The sequence below is a fragment of the Bombus flavifrons genome, chromosome 7 (genome assembly GCF_040668555.2).
Source record: "Bombus flavifrons isolate JBK064 chromosome 7, iyBomFlav1_principal, whole genome shotgun sequence".
In the NCBI taxonomy this organism is placed as follows: domain Eukaryota; kingdom Metazoa; phylum Arthropoda; class Insecta; order Hymenoptera; family Apidae; genus Bombus; species Bombus flavifrons.
This window is the reverse complement of record NC_138448.1, coordinates 11,913,257-11,935,133: the sequence shown is the minus strand read 5'-3', so window position 1 is coordinate 11,935,133 and position 21,877 is coordinate 11,913,257. Positions and strand designations below refer to the sequence as shown.

The following is a 21,877-nucleotide window of genomic DNA, read 5'->3' as shown; positions in this document are numbered from 1 at the left end:
AAAAGAAAAAGGAAAATACAAGGGAAGAACGGCAACACATCCAAACCAGCTGGCTGTTGAAGCGAGCAAAACTCTCATAGAAAGAAGACTAAAAAGAAAACACCCCACTGATCTCACTAAAGAAATAAAATAGTCAAACTCGAAGATGGTATCTCGCTGGGGGTAGCCATCCACATGCTATTTAGCAATTAAGTTAGAAAAATTTACCAAATGTCCAGCTGGACAAACTGTAAAGTACAAATTAAGTAATAAGAAAAAGAAGCTTTTGGAGAACCACGGTGCTGGTACTTACGTCGTCGACTAAAAATTCTACAAAGAATGTATCGAAAACACTTGCTCACTGCCATCTGTTGTTTGTCGTTCGGTTGTCAAGCTTCCGTACATCTCGTCGATCGTTACGCAGTCGGACGACGACAGACATGGACTTTACGTAAACGTCCTATCAACTTTTATAACCGTAACACATTTTGGACATAATCAGATCGTTTAATGAAGCAGATTGGCGCTTGAATAAATTCATTATATAAAGAGCGCAGTGGGAAAGTGGCACAAGTACATTGTTTCACATACATGAATTAAGTATGAGACGATATAATATATTGTAATTGTACTATAGTATCTTTATCCACGGTCTTCTCAAGTTAAATACTTTGTCATTTCTTTTCTTACATTTCCTTTGAATCTATAGTCTGCTTCAGATACATAGTTTAGACAAGTTAGCAAGTAAAGCCGAATCGACACTGTTAATTCATCGACAAACGTTCGTTTTCATCCTCGTTTAATCCGCAGCGAACCTCCAGTGCACAGTGTATATTTGGCTTTGCTTGCTACTTGACTCAAACTACCGGCCGTGTCTGAACCAACATTAATATTTATACTATATATTTAGGCGAATCCGGAAGAACAGAGAGCACGAGTTCCGAAATCAAAAGAGAAACAAGAAAGCAAAAAAAAGGAGAAAGAAAAGACGCGAAGGGACAATGAGAGGCCATTATGCCTGCGTTGCATCGCGAAATGCAATTCAGGCACACCTGTAACGTCGACACGGTCGCGGCCGTCGTTCGTAAAAATATTCATCCAGGTCGACGAACGAAAAATGAATTCTTCTGCGACGATCGAGGCACCGAAGACGGGAATTTCCATACGGTAATATGTCACCGAACTGCATAACTCGATTGAATACAAAGAACCGACGTTCTTTCACCGGAAGCGGCATGGCAACGAACAGAGAGGCACGTGAGCGAGCAGAAGCAGAAGAAAGATAGCGAAAAATTCGCAAGAATGAGGAAACATAGAAATTTTTGTATTTATTCAGGTTCTGACTAAAATCCTGCAATATTTAGAAATTGAGATTCACCTTGACGGTTAAACGCTGACTACGTTTGAGCAGTAAAACGGAAAGACAAAACAATTCGGACGACTGAATTAACGAAACAAATATTCCATCCACGAAATCATCTATTTCAACAATCCTGCGCGTTTTTTCACGTTCCTGAAAATAGCATTTTTTGGTACTTGTCGCAAGCATCTACCATTGACATTGCAGTGATCAACTGCTTTCAAGCATGACTTCCACACGGAAAATGAATAAACGTTGATGTGCAACAGAACGGTGAAAATAATAAATAAGTAAGAAAATATCGTCAAACAGGTCGAAGTGATTGAATTCGCGGAACCGTTATCGAGATATATCCGACAAAAAGCGAGAGACAAGAGATAATGAACGGAAGTGTGGCAAACGCGTGAAACTGGCCGAGCGATAAGTGAAACTATCGGCTCGTAAATCATCAGGATGACATATAGGAAGGGTGTACGTTTATTGGCACTCATGCGATCCGCGTGGCATCAAGATCGTCCTGCCAACCCGGCTACTCCCGTATTCATGCTATGCACAGCCATGTGCCGCATTGTGTACACGTTGCACATGCAACTGCAGATGTATGCACATGCATTTAGGTCGGGCCCGGTATCTCTGCCGGTGTGTATGCACGCCGCTGCAAAATTAGCTCCCAGTTCTGTCTTTCGTTCTGTTACCAGGCGCGAGACTACCGAATCTCCCCCGCGAGGGCTTCTTCCAACTTCCGCTGCCGAGTTACGAGGCACCGCATCGCCACGTTAACTGACCGAGATTTCGCCTCGATATCTGGCCATCGCGATTCTTGCCAGTTCCTGGAACTGATTTTCGCGTCACGCGCGTCTTCTTTAATGTCAATTGTATCTGGTGAAAAAGGATTCTTTTGCACTTTCCCTCTTATTCGTCTGAAAACTCAGCCAAAAGTTTCACAACATACTGGAATCGGATACTCTTGACGAATGAACGGTCCATGTTCGAGTAGAAATAATCGACCATACAGAACGGGTGGCATTCGTCGACCCGGCAACATACCGTGGAAAAGTTCCACAGGAAATTTACGTAATGCAGAGTAACACGTGTACACATGTACTAACGTTGATTCAACGTTATGTAGATTGCAAACTTTTGCGGCACGTACAGAGTCGCAGCCAGAACGTTCAAAGTCGATATAGGAAAATTACAGTAGCCGTTGTAACCAATAACAACTACTGATGAAAATCCATGTTCTTCATCTCCACGATTGCGCGAACGACACTCGGTCAATTAGTTTGTCTGACATCAGCAAATAGGAAAATAGTAGATTCAAATATACGGGATATGTATAAGTTGTATTCGGAATGAGAAGGAAATTTCTATTTACAGCGATTTAAAGACACTCAACAGGGATAAAGAAAATACGGAGAAGAGCGCCTACATACGTTGCTTCCCAAACGTTCAACGGGACAAAGATAGAATTCTCCGCTGATAATATCAAAGAAATTTTCTTTCCTCCCTCGAATACACGAAAAAGCGAAGGCTACTCTTGCACACAGATTAACATCCCTACGGAAGAATTAGATGTGCTCGAACACGTCGCCCTTGGTGCACGCGGCGAGTGCAACGATTGCCGCAATTATACACCAACAGATAAGATTACGTAAAAGCGCGAATTTGGCTGCTTTAGTTTGACCTCCGAGCTCACAAGCCACCAGAGGAGAAGGAAATAGATGTAACAAAGAAAAAAAAAGGAACGGCGACGAGGGAAAAACGGTACAGAGAGATGGAGCGACACCGGGCATGAACGTCGAAGAGAGAAGAAGAACACGAGGAGAAACGGGTTGGAAGAAACGGGAAGACGAAAGAGGGAAGAAGGAAGAGGGAAGATGAGGTATAGTGGAAAAGAAAAAGAAGAAGAACCGAACGAGCAAGCGAGATAGAAGGCGAAAGAGAGGAATACGTATGACTGCTGGCACCAAGCAGTCTGCTCCGCTCACCTCGCTATTCCCGCAAGCAATGCCAGCCCGAGATTGCTGCTCGGTACTTGACTCGCGTTCACGAACATTCACGAACACGTACGAACACGTTTGAGCGTGCATCGACGTGTACACCGACTGCGACGCGACGGCCAGTTGCCCCGGAGAGAGAAGAATCGTCCATCACAGTCCAACTCACAAATATTCCAAGTCCTTTTATGGAACACGTGTTTATTCCTGAGCATCCCACAGTCACAGTTCCTTTCAAGAAAACTGTCCCTTTTATGCGTTCCACGAAGAACCGTATTTTATGGCTACTCAGAAAAACTAAACAATTTCGAGGAAAATAAAGTAGCAAGAACTTTTCCTTTCTTCCTTCTTTATGATTCAGGTTTCCTTCGTTTTATTGGTATTCTGTATTTGTAAAGAACGTTGGTAAATTCTCGAACTAATGTAAACAGGTTTATCGTATTTTTAAAAGAACTATTGCAAGATAGATAATTTTATATTTTTATTTCTGACGCAATGTTCGTATAAAGTAACGTTTGTGATGTGACGTATTACGATCATACTGTAATAATAACGAATATCGTCAATGCGATTTAATTTGTATGCCAAATAAATGGAAAACTGCGTTATCTTGGAAAAGTTCGAATACGCCCTCGGTTCAATACGTATCTAGATATTAAAATTCAGTAATAAGCTTTATCTCGTTCTTATCGAGCGAGTATATCGCGCGTCCTTGAGCAGTTGCACTCGCGAAATCGTACCCTTCGCGATATCAGCCACGAAATTTCATTTGACAGCTCTATGGATTATTCATATTCCTCGGAGGAATCGTACGGACAATGACGTCAGACGCGTCGAATACGACAGAAGCCGAAATATCGCGCGAGAAATTTCTGACAAAAGAGGTGAAATGCAAACGATTGCAACGATCAGTTTTGCATATACTTCCGAAAATAAATCCGTCGATATCGAGGAAAAATCAATGATACGTCGAGAAATTTGTGCTCGTGGCAGCGTGAAATATAACGAAAGAGGAAAAGCTGGAATAAAAGAAGATAGTACGTGGGAAAAGTAAGTGGAGACAGCTTAGATCGGACGGAACGCCAAGATACGGCTCGATTCTAAATTTGGTCGAACCACGAGAGAAATGCAGACACACGAGTTGGGAAGAACCCTGGCAGTTACGCAGGGAAAAAGCCAGCGTAGAGGGGCAAGGTGTACTCGAACAGACCGTTCATTGTTTGCAATGGACCGCCTGTATATACGACTCGTTCTAATTCCCTTCCTGTTTACGTTGCTCCACGACTGACTACTGTAGCCTGCTCTTTTCTGCTTGCCAGTTAAACGCGTTAGGTCATACCTCGGAAGTAATGTCGTTTCAGAAACCCATTTCAATGAAAAGATAATAGCGGTAATATGACTAAACCGTATATATTTATGAAAATTATACATTTACGAGCAGTGCGAGGTAATAGAAATTTGTTATCTTCGAAATATTCTAATAAGAAACTTATCTTGAATATATTTTATACCTTTGTCTTCCGCATTCTGATAAGAACCTCACTGTGAAAATTTCGTACATATTTATTTACATAATTCAAATTTCCTTTAAATTTAATTTCCCCGACATTCCGATTCCTGAGAGGGGACTATTTCCCCATTCATCGACTAACTTTCTAACGCTTATCTCGATAAATTTCTTATCTCTCGACTTCGTTTAACTCTCAAGCTTCCGTTCGACGCGCTTGGGACTAGCCTGAGCCTAAAAAAATATTATTTAGAATCCATCAAATCGAACGTAATACGTGACGAACGTTAATTGGAGTCACGCCAAAGATTAGAGAGACAAACGTGGCGCAAACTTTCCACACCGAGTTCCGGGCTATCGTGATTCATGCATTCGCGAGATAGCTCTGACGTTGCGATAAAACTGCAAGGTTCCGATAGTCGTAACGATATTCCTCGTCCATAATAGTCATAAAGGGAAATGTTTTTTTAACGCGTCTATTAACACAGGGTTCCTGGATGCATCGAGTAAAGCACGGTACGAACATGATACAGACACTGCAACGCGGATAGATGTACACGATGTTAACGGTTTACGTGCAACTCTGGATCGCCACGGGTCATAACTTTGAATCGGAGGAGCGCAGGTGTCGCCGGAAGTCGTTTTACGAGCGAACGGAAACGTAAATCGGAGTACGACCTTCGTCACGGGCCGGAGGAAACTGAATACACGCTATACATGACGGTGTCCATCGAACAGTACTTATTATTTATGCGTCTCGATAAATTTTTACTAGAAGCATCTGTGACATAACCAAAGTTATATAGAAAACAAAGTGACATTTACGATGCAAAAATTGTTATTTGATCTTCTTTTTACTAAAAATTAGAATTTCGGTTCTCGCATCTTCTATTCATATTGGAAAAAAGAGTTTCAAGTATCTACATAACGTAGTATTTACGGATATTATTCCACACAGAAATATCCCAGCATTTTTACGTAATAATAAAAGAAAATCAGGTTCGAATGTAAACAAGCTAATTTACCTATGGTGTGCAAAAGTTTTTTTTTTATTTAATTGTTTACATTCACAATTTGTCCAGTTTGAACATTTGGTAGAATTAGTGTGCAAAAGTGTACCTGATTTTTAAATTAAAAGCATCTAAATTACAAAATTCCATTCGTGTACGATATTCCATTTCACCATCACATGTATCCAAAAGTCACAATGAAAAGGAATCGAGAATCCCAGTTCTAAGAACATTACAAATTTGTACGTGACCGCAATTACGTTTACCTAGAGTTTGGATTGTGCTCTAGAGTATTCCAAATAGGTTGGACAATTCGGTGTGAACCGAGCTTTAAAGGATCGACGAAAGCATGCTGTAAGCTCTTGAATAGATTCAATCGCCGGGAGTGTCTTCTCGGAAGTACTCGGATGCATTTAAATGCCCCTGGTCAAATAAACAGGCCGCCGCTTGAATACCGATCGTCCGGCCGATATGATTTTTGCATTTGAATGCCGCGATCGCTTCCGTTTTATGACGTGCATTCGCCCGTTGATAATTACTCGTTTAATTGCATTTGCTTTTTCTCTAACACTCTATGAATCTTTAAATGTATACGATCTTCTTGTACTTGTATTACTTTATGGAAATATTACGCATGGAAGACCCGTTGGATTGTTTTAATTTTTAATCATTGTCTTAACCAACCGTTATTTTACTAACAAGCATATTTGCAATTTTATCGCTTTTAAACGAAAATTGTTATTTTTTTTCATTTTTTGTTCAAAATAATAACGAGCATAGTAATAATAGATTATTCTCTGGCCATTATTTTTAAGCTTCAACAGATATATATATATATATATTTATATATATTTATATATATATATAAATATATATATATATATATATATATATATATATATATATATATATATATATATATATATATATTTACGTAAGAGAAGTACAAAAAACCAGATATTCTAACATTTTCAATGCTAATTAGCTCCACCTGTTTAACGTTAATAGCTACCGAGTTTGTTCAAAGTAATTCCACGAATACAATTAGTAAAAGTCCCCTGGTTTTTCTACGAATCAATTTACACATATCAGTGTTCTCTCTTGATAACGGGATTTTCTAGGTTTCATGAATAAATAAAATACGAATCTCCCCAAAAAAATGTTCTTAACTCGAGTGATTTACGATGACAGAGCCGACCTGAGCCTTAATCGTCTAAGAAAAAGTGGACAAAAGTAGCGGAGCAGGAGAGGCGAATAGTTGCATCCGGAAAATAGTTGCGATACCGGAAAAAAAGCAAGATCGTCACGTTGCCATGGCCGTGAGACGAATAGAGAAGTGGCTAAGCTGAGTAATCGATAATACTTGTCAGGCAACGAGGGACAATAATGACAGACGGCTGCCTCTGATCGATCATAATCGTGCAGTTTCAAGGATAATGCCTTGAAGCGTTTCGCGGGTCTTTGCCAAGGACACGATTGCCAGCGTACCTTTGAATAGGATTGCATCATAATCCTCGCACCTGCACGGTTCATCGCGATGTCTGATGAGGAACTTTCGCGAGAAACACGGAAAAATACGCGAGCCTCGAGCATCTTTTCTCTGAAAGACTGAATACGTTCCGGGTTTCCTTAATGGAACGGACGAATGTTGGAAATTTACAGAATTCTATTTATAGGAAGGAACTTTTTATTTCGGTTACTTGAACGCGAATTCTTATTATATGAAAGAAAAATCAATATGATAATAGCGAGAAGAATCGGTATTCTATGCGATTAGTGTATGGACTTAAAGGATAGTACAATATGACTCATAGACTTTTCATCAGTTTGCGTAAGATAGGGGAGTAACAGGATGTAGGTTTAAAGAAAGTCGTAAATTTTGTTTAACTTTTAAATGCCAGGGGTGAAACTTCAAAGAAGAATGAAATAAAGACACTCATCCTGGTCTGATAGAACAGTAGCACATCCTACAGTGCTGCATGTATTAGATACGTACTATGTATTAGAGTATACTTTTTCTGATCGTGACGCAGATACTATTTACGACTTACGATCGGTATCATTTAGTTTCCCTTCTACATTGTATTCGCTGAAAAATATTATCATCGTAACTAAAACGCATTATCTCTCTCTTTATATTTAACAGAGAAAATCTTAGACAATGAGAATTCCACGAAACATGCGAGACACGTAACAGTTCAAGATCTATTTTGACTCGCAACGAAGACAAAACTTTCACCGGTAAAGCTACAGGCGAAAAGAAAATTGTGAGCAGGATCTGGTATTTCGAGAGAAGAGGGCTTTGTTTCTCGTAAGCCAGGAGATCCCGGTGAAAAGCGTAAATATATAGTTGGACGAGGTAAAATGAAAAACAAACTCTCCGTTTGACGTAATGCCACGTGGTAACACGCGTGATGCACATCGTTGGGGAGTCGTATCGTGTAAAAGAACGCGTTCACAGAAACGAAATTTACGAGGGTCGAGGAGAGACATGTGCGCGCGGAGCTTTCTTTCGGTGGAAGTATAGGGAACCAGAGAGAAGGGTGGAAAAACGTGGGAGCACCGTCAACACCCATGGTATGTGTACAGTGCATAGTGTACACGGACTCGATGCCAGAGACAAAAGAACTCGCGGGGATACGACATCGTTAAAGAACGCCTAGGAAAAAAATAACCAGCTGACGGAATAATAAACTGAAACTATCCGTACAAATACAGAGCACGACCATTAAATTCGTGGAAGAACAAATAAATGCATTCTACGAAAGCTCCAGTATTTATTCATAGTGGTGCTAGTTCCCAGTTTATTTTTCAATAATAGCACCAGTCTTCAATTGTAAATAACTTTTTTTATGTACATCTGGTACGATGCACACGCTGAAATACTATATGCAATGTAAATAGATTGCAAAGGGAAAGTCACGATCGAGACAAGCCGGTGATAAGACATTGAATTAACAGTAATTATTTCTTGTTTAGCTGTATTTTTAACGATGACGAAACGATAGAAATGAGAGAAAAGAATCGATAAAAATAGACTCGGACGATAACGCATCCACGACAAGTATCATCGAAACTCGCGATCTCATTGTGTACAATTTATCGTGACATCTGCTATCTGCATAAATACACGGCAGTTAGAGCCGAAACCGTGGCCATGTAAACGATATTATAATAAACATTCTGATGAAATTTTTCGACGATTTACGTGTTCCCGTGTAATCAACTTTTCCACTAGATACGGGAGGGCGGAGAAGAGACAGACACGATTCTTGCACAATTTCTCTTGTTTTTCAGCTTCGTTCGCATTTCGAACTAGATAAGAACGAACACGACCATTTTCGCCTTGAAACAGTTTGTCCTTCTGTCCAATCACGTACATGTACACGGATGCGTTCAGTTCGCGATCGGTTATATGCTATCGGTCGTATATGCAATTCGAAAAATAAAACATCGTAGGCGACGAACATCGCCGTGGTAACGTATACGAACACACGTGTGTCTGTCATTTGCATTTATACTATACAGATCGTATTCCGGCACCATCGTTTTATATTCGCCACAGTAAAAAAGCATACCGTTTCACCGTTTCGTCGTTTTCTTTATTATTCGACACTATAAAAAAGATCTGCCTCCCCTCGCGTCAGATTAGATAACCAATATTCAACGTGATCCAACGACAGTCCCTGAAAAAATCGTCGGACATAAATATGTTATTTTGGAAAAACTTGAAATTCGAACTATTCTCCAGTTAACGTCGATCGAGTTTGACTGAGACATTTTTTTCAAGTATTTAAATAGAGTGAACGTTGCGCGAAGAAGCTGAAGATCGTATTTACAGACGACCACTTATTTCGTGTTATGTTAATGTCGATTGTGTCGATGTAAAAATGCCACGTTATTTTCTTCCAACTCCATCAACCCTTACCAACTGGTCGGTTATTTGGGAGCAGGCTAAAGTATGGTAAATTATAGCGTTTCCTAAGAATAAAGAAAACGTGTTTTCAATGACCTCGATTCTTCACATTTTTTCCCCTCTTGCAGGAAAATATCGGTATTGAATTACACTGCGGCCACTATAATATTTACATGTTGGATATGCGATTGGAAAGCAGTGTGCAAACATGTTCCGTTCTATGGTAGCAAATACGAGAGAGGAACGCCACGGAAATACTCGCACTATTAGCGTTACACTATCAGCAAACAGTGGTTATTATTTTGATACGCTCGATGAAATCCATGTTTAATTAATTACATAAACTATAATAAACGATTATATTACGTTATTTGATTGATTCGAGGCGTTATTAAGTGAATATTTGAGTGAAAAAAAAAATCGCCCGAACAGGGACTCGAACCCTGGACCCTCAGATTAAAAGTCTGATGCTCTACCGACTGAGCTATCCGGGCGCTCTGGAAGAACCGTAGCTATGAAAAGAACACGTTCTTCGAGTCGTATTATGACTTGGCTCGATATCTCGATGGTACAAAAGTATAAAAGAATATTCGCCCGAACAGGGACTCGAACCCTGGACCCTCAGATTAAAAGTCTGATGCTCTACCGACTGAGCTATCCAGGCGCTGAAAGCAACATTTCCTACGGTATTTTAAGTTCACACATAACTCCTTTCAAACCAACCCCTATAATAATCTTATTTTAGTAATTATAAAATTCTCATTAACTTTTTTTTCAACTAAAAATATTTTTCATAATATGAAATCATATAGGCAAACATTAGTCATCTTTCCAGGTAAAATAAAATGTTACAATTTTAATAGCTGAATCAACGTCGACTGACTTAACGTTTATAGCGTCATGATTTATCGCGATGCATTGATCGGTGCTGGAATATAAATCGAAAGGTCTAGATATCAGAAAAAAACGTCACTTCGCTGAGGATAATTATAAACCAAGCAAGATAATATTATTTTACCCCTTCGACTCGAACAAACGCTCGTTTGCTGACGAGTTAAAAAGGAAAGGAAATAAAAATAACAAACATTTTTTCCACGCGTGTAATTGCTCACGATGGACTATTATTCCACTTTACGATGTAGTTAGCAGTTAGAGAGACGATGAAACTAATTGCGGCGCAATCGTGGCAAAATATTAACGCACATCTTGCAGAACTTTATCTTTCTCTACGCGCGCCGATAAGGAAAAAGCGAGTCGAGGATCGTGACAGATGCGTCCGTATACCTGTTTTCTTAGCAAACAAAAGATTCTTTATAAGGATTGAGCGATTCATGTCGAGATAATTAACCGCCTACCGAGTACCATCACTCTTATATTATAGTTTCTTCCTTGAAAAATAAAAAATAAAAATCAACCAGTTAACAATTTTACACACAGAAAATTTGTCGTAGTCAGAGTTATAAATGTTTGTCGATTTAATAATTGTACAATGCCTCTCTTCTTTCCTTTACATTTTATATCAACAAAAATAGTACGAAATTTAGTTCTTTGCACTATCAATGCCTCTATAACAATGCCAATGAAGTGTAAAGGGTTAACCAAACGAATATTAACCAACCACCTAGTAACGACATAATAATATCGTTTACCTGTGGCAGCCGATCAAAGAGGCGAAATTAATTTGATCGAACAGATAGTATCGAGAAAATTGCTAACGCCAGTCTCACGGAGTGGAAAATCCGTCGACGAAAAAATCTTGGTCCACGATAAACGCAGCGAATAATCGATCTTTTCCTCTTCGTTTATTCTTGTAAATTACACCGTTGGAAATTTCGTTCGTTGAAACAATAATTCTTAACCTTTATTGTTAACCATAAAGTAGTAATAAGATTAAACTATTGGTACTTGTTGTATTCAATCTTGGGATATCAGGACGAAATTGAAGCTCGTTTGTTGTATCAGTGAACAACGGATTATCCATTACCTAACTGTCTGCGGCTTAACTTTGGTTCCGAGACATTTTTCCACGAACTGCTTCGTAAGTTTTCCGCGACATTTCTCCCCACTATGTTAACGCCGGATTCTCCTAATCGTCGCTCGTTTCGACAAGGAAAGTTTGCAGAACGTCACGTCGTAATCACTGTAATTGATGTATGATTCCTAACAAATTACTTATTTCAGCCTCGACTTCACCGATTATCGTTGCCCTTGTTTTTAGTATTTTTGTTTTCGCGCACATACACTTGGAAAGACATTATGATACCACAATCTGTATCCTGATAACAAAGATACGAACATTGGCATGATATTATATTCCTTTTGCGAAAACATCAGGAAAAATATGTTTCTATTATTGCGATAGGAAAAAGATCGTTTCGTAGAGAGAGAGGAAATTGGATCTGGTAAAAGAGCTAAGAACGAGTGGAAGAATCTCCATCGTCAAACATGTATAACGCATCTATACACACCACTATTGTACCACCATCCATCAAGTCATCTAACAAGCAACAAAACCTCTAGATTGTAATCCAGAACTTTCATTCCTGTTACTTTGTAGCAACCAGACAGTAAACTCGAAGTATTCAAGGAAACTGGCCACCGGTGCATAAAAAACACGACAGAGTGTGACCGGTGTAGCGACCGGTTCGTCGTTGCAATGTTGTTTCGTGTAATTGACTTTGTTCGCAGCAGTGAACCGATTACATACTTCGAAACCCATGCTTTTTTTCTTCCATCTCGTTGTTTCTACAAGCTTTAACAACTGCCATCACGACGAACCTTTTTAGACTTTACAAAAACGAATTTCCTCACCAACCGTTGGCCAGAGCTTTGCAACGAGGGCCAAACTAATCATCCAGGAAACGCGACACGGTTCAGGTGGTTGTATCGATTCCAGCGAATTTTTAAAGATTCGCACGGATGACTTCAACGAAATTGATGGAGAATTGAATCGTCAAAACGTTAAAGCACGCTTCATAGGTACACTGGTTCGTGAAAATATCTCGAGCCTCACCGTAGGAAATTTTTATTTCCTATTCGATATTTATAAAACATTTTGATATTTAATTAACATCGTAACCAGACACGACCGTTGTGATTACATTGGTAAAATTTGAAGCTTGTTTGAAAACTGGAAGCTTCTAAAAAATATTTCCTCGTTTTTCCCGAAGGACTCGTTTAAGTTGTGTCATTTCTGGAATACATGTGTGATACGGTTGTGCGACGATTCAGGGTCGTCGTCCAGCGAAGACGAAGAGGTTTCTCGAAGAGTACGGCCTCTTGGCTTGGAGCCATTAACTTCCCGATGTGTCAAGTTCTCAATATTAGAAGTTACGCGCGGACCCACGGACCACCTTTGTTTCGTGACGATTGACGACTTCGCTTGAAATTTGCTTTCCTACACGCCTCGAGAAAGCGCGCGTGCAATCACAGTTACACTCGCATCTAAAATAGAATCGTCATTTCTTAAGCCTGCTTTTCTCAAGCTTCTGTCTTAATCTCGATCTCTGACTTTGTTTTGGCAAACCGACAGATAAACGACGTTATAACAGAGGGTTGAGACAATCTTTAGCGTAAAATTGAAATAAGGCATGACATCAAGCACATGAACAACGATTTTCAAATATACGATTATAGTATGAAGTCTGTTCTAATCGCATATTTATTCGAAACAAATTGCAATGACTTTAAAATCAAATGGCTTTAAAATCTAAGTAAGATTTTACGATTACCCGTATACAATATACTAAGCGCTTATTTCTTAACCTATTTTTTTTTTTTTTTTTAACAATGATGTATTCTTTTTAACGTCGACGTAATAAAAGATTGTAATATTAAAAAAATCACATGAAAATTCCATAAACGAAGAATTACATCTATCACAAGTTCGTGATAATTAATTCCAAAAAAAATATTGTTTCCCTAACTGCGTCATTCGTCGAAAAGAGATATGTAGTATCTGAATGAACGTAAAATCGTTAATCTCTTTCCGAGAACTTGAAATGACAAAATTTCGATTACACGTGTAATTTCCGTTTAGCGTAACTCGTCACTGTTGCAATCGAATAAAGCAACAATGTTCCAATAATCTGGCCGCGACGCCTACGATGATGTGACACGTACTATATATTATACATATATCGTCAGGATTATGTCGTTGTTACGTACGATATTACGTTAGCAGTGTATTTCATCAAGGAACGTTGGAAACTCGTTCTCGCGTTGGCTCATCGTCGCTTTAAACAACGATTTCCCGGCCATAACAACAGAGGAGGCCCATAGCGCAGGGTACACCGCGATTCGTTAATTTATTACTGTTTATGCGACACACAGGACATCAAGTTTATCAATCGTGGCCGTGGGAAGGATGACTAGATCACTGAAGCATCGAATCAATCGTCGAAATCGACAGTTTTCCGCTGCTGTCATGTATACGTGTGTCTGAACACGTCCGCAACAATCATTCACAATAGCGACATTAACAATTGATCGATGAGCATCGACGACCTCTCACACACGAGTACAAATGAATATATACATACTATCGATCAAGAGGTTTAAACTACTACGAATTTCATGAAATTAAAAAATTTCATCTGTTAACTGGGGAAAATGAGTTAAATCGTCGCTCGAATTTTTAATCATTTGCAGATAATATTATTAATTTAGGAATTCCCTTTTTCTTATCTAGCAGCTCATCATATCGCGAAATGGATATCTGTCGCTCATCGACCACCAACAAAATTCGCGTGATGGTGGCGAGATCTTATCGATCGTGAATCGTATCGAAGATCTATTAGAAGCTCGTAAATACGAGCTACGTCCGCGTGTACGTCGAAAAGCTCGGTGATTAACCTAGAAAACCCGATGATCGAGCATCGACCTGCGAATATACTCGCGGCAAAAGACGGGGAAAGAGCGAGACACAGAGAGGAAGAAGAAGGGGAAGCAGCCTGTTTCTAAGAATCCCAACGTGCTAGCAAGCATCCCTTGGAAGCTTGCCAGTATCAACCTATCGCAAATATAGGTAGTTAATGCCGGCTTCACACCGAATCTCTTCAATTTTGTGTGAGAAAATTCATTTTACCGAGATGTCCCTAAATTTTTTGATTCGTCCATTTTGAAATCCTTTCTTACGTATTCTGCCGTGTATCTTTTGTCTCGATATCTTCGACAGATGATTTTATGTATTTTAGCCGTTGCTAGTTCTAACATTAACAACAAGAAGCAACCTTTAAATGACATTAAATAAGGAATAATGAGTCTTTCAATTGATCGTGATAAGAGCAATATTATCGACTCTCTAATATCTCTATTTTGTAGAGATTATTCGTTTAATTATTTGTCAGGCGATAAGAGAATAGATATAATTAGTAGTAATTACATATCCACGTGCGTAGAATGTATTGAATCTTGCGCCAACGACTTTTCTAATTACCATCGATATCTCTACCCTTATTAATTCCTTAATTTCTCGCGTAAACCTCCGTAAACACATCAAATATTAATTATCAAGACTATAAAATTCGATGAGTAATTCCAAGTTGCAGATAAATTCGCCAACAATTTCTGATCGAATGTGCTTCCAATTGCCAAGGTAGCCCGGCTAGCTCAGTCGGTAGAGCATGAGACTCTTAATCTCAGGGTCGTGGGTTCGAGCCCCACGTTGGGCGATACCAGTCTTTTTTTTCTTTTTCTCAGAAACACACAAAACTAACGACATGTATACTCGAGATTTAACTCCACAAGTCTATCTCGAAAGAATTAAGCATCCGATAAGGATCGTGGGATTTTTGCACGCGCACGAAACCGAAATCGTGTCGGAAATTTTTCCCGTTTCAAGGTACAAGTCGCTCGAAGAATGTAAATAATCGAAATCTTCGCGTAATCTTATCAAAATCAACAGACTAATGGATTCGCAAAGCCACGAAAGAGAGAGAGAAAGAGAGAGAGAGAGAGAGAGAGAGAGAGAGAGAGAGAGAGAGAGAAAGAGAAAAACGTAGAAGGGAGGAGAGGAGAAGGAGAAAGGGATAAAGAGGAGAGAAAGAGAGAGAGAGAGAGAGAAAGAGGGAGAAGCACATCAGATACATCACGTCGTGACAAATCCGATTTTGTTCGAACGAAATAACCAGACACGATGACGTGACGTAACGTCACCTTCGTGTAGACGAAACCACAGACAAGTTCGTAGAACGTCGACGATGCGCGTCAAATTCGTTGCTTCCTTTAAATGGCTCCCTTAGTCCGGTTCCTGCATATTATCCGGCAAACCCTCCTATTAGAAGTCTCCGGGGTGAATTCAAGTTTTCAAAGGCCTGTTGCCCATGGTGCGGATTAGAGGCAAGTGAAATTCGTCGGACAGGTGCGCTCGTTGGTGGAAAAATCGTTGCGAGGGCAAAAAGAGAAGGAGAGAATAACGCGGAGAGGAGGAGGCGAGATCGAAACGTGCAGAATAGACAGGCCGAGGTGCCAGGTGTTTCTGAAAGTTATTTTCGAGTGCAGTTTCGATGAGAGTGCAGAGGGGGATAGGGCTGGTCCGCGGAGTCGTGTATTTTTAGGTGGTGCACGGCATGCGGCACACCACCGCAACGTTTCGACACGACCCGAAATAAAGTGTTTATCGAACGACACGGTAGATCGCAGCCGGCACCACAGCCTTTCGTCCCTGGCCAGCGAAAGTAGATCGGTTTACGGGACACGTACGGGAGACAATGCGTAATTAATAGCCCGTGGTTCCTTCCGTTTCCGATCGCCACTCTCTGTCTCTGTAATAACGTCGATCTAGCTGGGAACGCGTGACTCTAATTGCCGATTCCGACTGTATTGGTTGGAAAATGCGAGGGATGTGCTATGGAATATAATTGATTAGTTGAATAGTTGATTATTACATTTGGAAGAAGGAAAATAAAATAAATAGGACGATGATGGATGGATTTAAATCGATCGATTTAAGACATGAAATTTTTCGATTGCTAAAGAAATATTCATGAATGATTAGTCGAGATTGGAAATAAAAGTGTGGAGTACTCCAATTGCATGCTACCTATACCGATATATTTGATTTTTATAGTTTGGGAAACAGAACGGCCATTTATTAACCAAATGATTGATACAAACTCCGAATATGTATCCTATATACAATGTACATTTCTAATCGTTGTTTATTCAAGTCTGCTATTGATTACAATACGTAATCATCACCTTAATAGCTACCTTGATAACGCTGTTTTCTTGTCGTGCACCGATTATGAGAGTACAAAGTAACAGTCTAAGATTAACTCGAACACCGTCGCGATTAAGTAGTCTAGCTAATAATGCTCGTGACCTATACATAACTCGAGCAGTTATAACTTTCATACTATACACGTAGGAAGAAAACACGCGGATATTTCGGTTTATAGATCGATGGGTAGAACAAGACGAAATTATCTATGAAGCGGAACAGCTATGTTTACGATATGAAACGGTTGAAATCGAAAAGCGCAAGAGAACGAAACAGAGAAGACGATCTGCCAGAGAAGAAAAATTTCACGCGTGTGTCTCGTTCGATTCCTCTAAGAGACACAGGAGATAAAATATCAAGAGTATGTTGGAGTAAAAAATGATTTTGCTTCGATAAAGAGTGTTGGCGTACTTTATACTGGATTTATCGCGGATTGGCAGATTTCATAGGTGAGAGGAACCTGGCGGGTGAGTGCCAATGGGGGCCACCACGGAATGAACACGTGATAATGCCAACAGGGAGTGTAGGTAAACGCACGTGCGATACGTAAAGACGAGCGACGAGAACGCGGGATCCAAAGTAGTGAGACGCGTTATAAACGCGTCCGAGTACAGCTATTTTGCGACTGGCCTAATTCTGACGTGGGAGACTGTTTGCCGACGGATGTTCGTCGAATTAAATTCGGATAAATGTCTATCTACCTGCATAATATATACAGTCGTAGAAGAATTCTACGTTACATTTACAATTTCAGTTCCGTCACTTTTGTATTTATCCACAAATACAATAACTTACTAACTAATAATTGAAAAGCTATTACGAGATAGATTGCAGACTACAGAGTTTTACCAAGTAAACAGCTTTTACGATCTTACGTCGAAGAAGAGAAAGGTCTAGTTCATTTGATTACATTTTTTTTAATTTTGTACAGGACTTGACTTGTTGTATTATCAAACTTTTCCCTGTTACGTACGACAATTTCTTACCGCAACTAACTCGTATAATTACTAACTTACAAGATTCCCTAAAAATATTTATTCAATAGAAGCAGATCCATTAAGTAGTTTGTAAACAACAACCAGTCCAAGCTAATGGTAGTAACACAAACAATCTTAAATTTCAATGTTTGAACAAAATAAATAACGTAGTAAAAGCATCCACCTGAACAACCAAGAACTGGCTGCCAACAAGCTTGAAAACAGTCGAGTAACTCAAGGGACGGTAATAAATTCGCAAGATGTCTACTTTTGAGGACAGCTCGCGAATTCACCCGCAAGATTTAACCGCGGAGCTGAATGATTCGTGGAATCTTCGGTATTTGTTTTAAATAGAACGCAGCCTGAAAATAGTCGATACGTTATTCGAATAAGTCTGTATAGCGCCCGGTCACTAACGTAACGAGGGCTTTCCGTTCCGTGATCCTGTTGGATGGACTCCATTGTCGCGTATATTCGGCCCTTGCCGTCTGAGAAATTGTGCTGCTGAAATATTGCACGGCACGTTTCCAAAACTCGAATGCGCGCGTATTCGCGTATACTCTCAAAAAGCATCGCGTCACACGCATACGTGACTACCGACAACAAGAAAAACACGCTGCGTAATAATAGAACCGAGGAAGATTGATTGATTTTCGACTCGTTTAGGGACCTATCGGTGCCATAAATCAATATAAAGTAACTCACGAAAGTATTTCAACCATTACCAAGACTTTTTCTGAACCTATATTTTATATTATATGTAATATATGTAATATATTATATGTAATTTATTATAATTATTATATGTAATTTATTATATGTAATATAATATACCTATATATTATATTACACGAGCTTCTCAGAAGTCAAACATAGGTACACGAATAACGTTCAATTCTCAAAGAGCAAATTACTTGCTTCAAAAATTATTTCGTTCATTGCATAATAGCAGATTTCAAAAAATAGCGTTTGCGAAATCATCACTTTTTTCTGCTTTTCAATTTATGAAATTGCTCGATCGTCTTCTGAATGGCTCGTGTATTCACAAAAACTTCCTACGATGACCAAAAGATACTCTTGCATAGGTTCGACATTGCTGCACGTTCGAAAAGGCACTGCACGTGGTCGAAAATTCGATTAGTCATAATGCAGCAGCGTATGAATCATAGTTGCAGTTGTTTCACGCTCTTCTAATCGCGGCTATAAAACGAAACATGTCGAAAAAAAAAAAAAAAAAATGAAAAATAAAAGATTCACAGAGGAAAGAAGGAGGAGCGGTACTCGGTTGGTTACCAGCGACCGAGTGACTCATCGGCAACAACTCTTCTTCGCGCAATGTTATTTCAGCGTCGACCGAGCGAAATGATAGGAGTGAAAGTGCTATTAACGCGATGCGTATCGCTCGATGCAATTGTTAATTAACCACGCCAGCGTCGACCGGCCGCGCTTCGTGTGCGGCTGCAAAAAAAATCCATCTGAGTCACTTTTAATTGGGAAAAGCCGGTCGACGAATCGATCTCTCCACGATCCTTCGTTGCCGCTCTTCACGCGAATTTTTCTGCTACGTTGAAGAAATTTTACGCGAATCTCACGAACGATCGAAACACTCAGAAATTCGATCGTTAAGTCGATATGACATTGATAAAAGTTTTTCAAAAGTTCAAATACTTTCGTGTAAGCTGCTGTAGTACGATTCTTAATCTTAAGACAATCGTTAAAAATATGCGGACACAAAATTACACAAGTACACATACAACTGTTACAATATGCGATGTTCTACTTATTTTGAGCAATTTAATTGATCAAGAATCGTCGCGTCGTTTAAACGCTGTTTTAGAAACAAGTTGTTAATGTGCGATACATCATGACTTGTGTTTACTTCGATTTTGTTGGCAATCTAAAGCGAACTGTTGGCTAAGATAGTTCGAGTACTCAGAAATTAGCACTATTTTAACCGTAATTGTTCGATTTCGCCGATGCAACTCGATGTGTACATTGTTGTTTTCGTATAGCGTGTGTTTGACGTCAAGAGACTGTTTGAAAATACGATCCATTTAAGCGCTTCAAAATACATTCCACTTGACTCGAGATTTCAAACATAATATCTATACTTTCGAACGCCTCGTAAAGTTTAGAAGATTTATAGATTATTATTCTGGTACAATAGCCAATATGTGCTGTAATATTTCCTTTTTCGTTTCATAATTGCAGCCAGTCTTTTTTAGCATCGATTCATGTAAACAACGTAAAAAAATTACCATAACATGTTTCGTTCATAATTACAAATCACGTAATAAGGTCTCAAGTTTCTTTTACGATTTTATTAAATCAGAATCTTTACTGTGTATCTCTGTATAGAACGCGTTAAAAGCTTCTTCGCGTTGTTTCTCTGTTTTATACATTTTCATTATTTTCTCGACGGTGCGAATAATTTCTGTGTATGTAAATGTATGCGATTGTATATCTCTACGACTTATATCGTACCCATATGGATGCAACCTTTTTTTAACTCGACATGGAATTTGGAATGCAATAAGAATGCCTAAGTAAATCAATAAGACGATATATCGATAAGAAAATATAATAAAAATTTAAAAACACGTAACTTTCGAGTTACAGCATTATAGAAGCGTCATAGAACGAAATATCAGATGAAAAATGTGCAGAGAATCACGCGAGATCCTAAACTCGGGCAGTGGGTAATTATAATTTGCCGTCATCCTGACGAATCTAATGATTCTCGAAATTGTTTCGCAACACGTGGGCATAAACAAGCCAAAGATATCGTCCGATGTTAGCTCATACGCGAAGGTAAAGATAGAACCTCCTCGTTTCGCGTTTGCATCGTTCGCGACTGTGTAATAAGTGGCAAAGGTGTCTTATTTTGGAACACCGGGTGGATGCCGCGAAGAGAAACCAACCAAAGCCATTCGATGCAGCCGATCATCGACTGTTTCTCGTAAAATCTCGACATCATCGACATCGCCGATAAACCGTCGCGTCGTGTCGATCGAAACGGGCCATCGCGGATCTCTCCTGTTTATTGGAACAATTCCAAAGACATTTCCGTTTTGGCCGAGTGCAGTAAATCTTCATGCTGTAATATTCGTATAACTTTGCGACTCGTGCAACTTCGTTTACAGCTGTGTTCCATCTGGATCTGTTCTCCACGAAATATTTGGAATTTTTAATGCGAAACACCACTTTTCGTAATCGTTACGTTATTGTTTGAATTGTAACAACATTGGTACTGCTAAAATTTCGAATTGATCATATTTTATAAGAACTTATAGACTGATAATCGTTGATGGACATTTAAGGCACGTACAATTTCTAGCCACTAATATATACAAAACAGTGTTCATTGTTCCAATAAAGAATCGTACGTGTTAACAATAGAAAGGAAGTCTTAGCTTTTATAATAGAAGCGAAGTAAAGTATAGAAGGAGCATAGTTCGAGTAATTAAGAGTGGTACTGTATAATAATAGACAAAGGCTTATTTTTTCCTCGCATTATGTATCCTTTCGTGTATTTTCCATGTGGCTTCCTATGATGCAAATTTCACGCCTTGGTCGTCGATAACTCGAGCGTTAATTTATTCGTTTGTTACGTTTATTTATTTTTTTTTTCTTTTTCTTTTTCGAAGCGAAGGGAAATTATTATTGGAGCAGAAAGGCGTGCGCGTATAGAGAATAATATTTGCCAGAGGAGTGTTCTGCAATCGCTGTACAAACTTTACGACACGACAAACAGGAGACGAGTACACCATGTTTTGTTTCCAAGTGCTAAGACAAATACACTCGTTCCTTCTTATTTAATTTTTGATACGAAGAAAGAAAGAAGGAATAGCCGAACCAACCAACTTGTAGACGACGACGATGACAAAGAGACGCCAACGTTGACTGAAA

General features: G+C 39.3%; 1 protein-coding gene and 3 non-coding genes across 9 annotated transcripts in view; 1 reads left to right on the top strand and 3 right to left on the bottom strand.

Moving 5' to 3' along the window:
- Positions 1 to 21,877, bottom strand: part of Sesn (Sestrin) — a 147,269-nt gene that overhangs the window by 50,647 nt on the left and 74,745 nt on the right. The window lies entirely within an intron of this gene.
- Positions 10,191 to 10,263, bottom strand: TRNAK-UUU (transfer RNA lysine (anticodon UUU)). The gene has a single exon. It is a non-coding gene; the product is annotated as a tRNA-Lys (tRNA).
- Positions 10,361 to 10,433, bottom strand: TRNAK-UUU (transfer RNA lysine (anticodon UUU)). The gene has a single exon. It is a non-coding gene; the product is annotated as a tRNA-Lys (tRNA).
- TRNAK-CUU (transfer RNA lysine (anticodon CUU)) lies at positions 15,369 to 15,441 on the top strand. Its single transcript has one exon. It is a non-coding gene; the product is annotated as a tRNA-Lys (tRNA).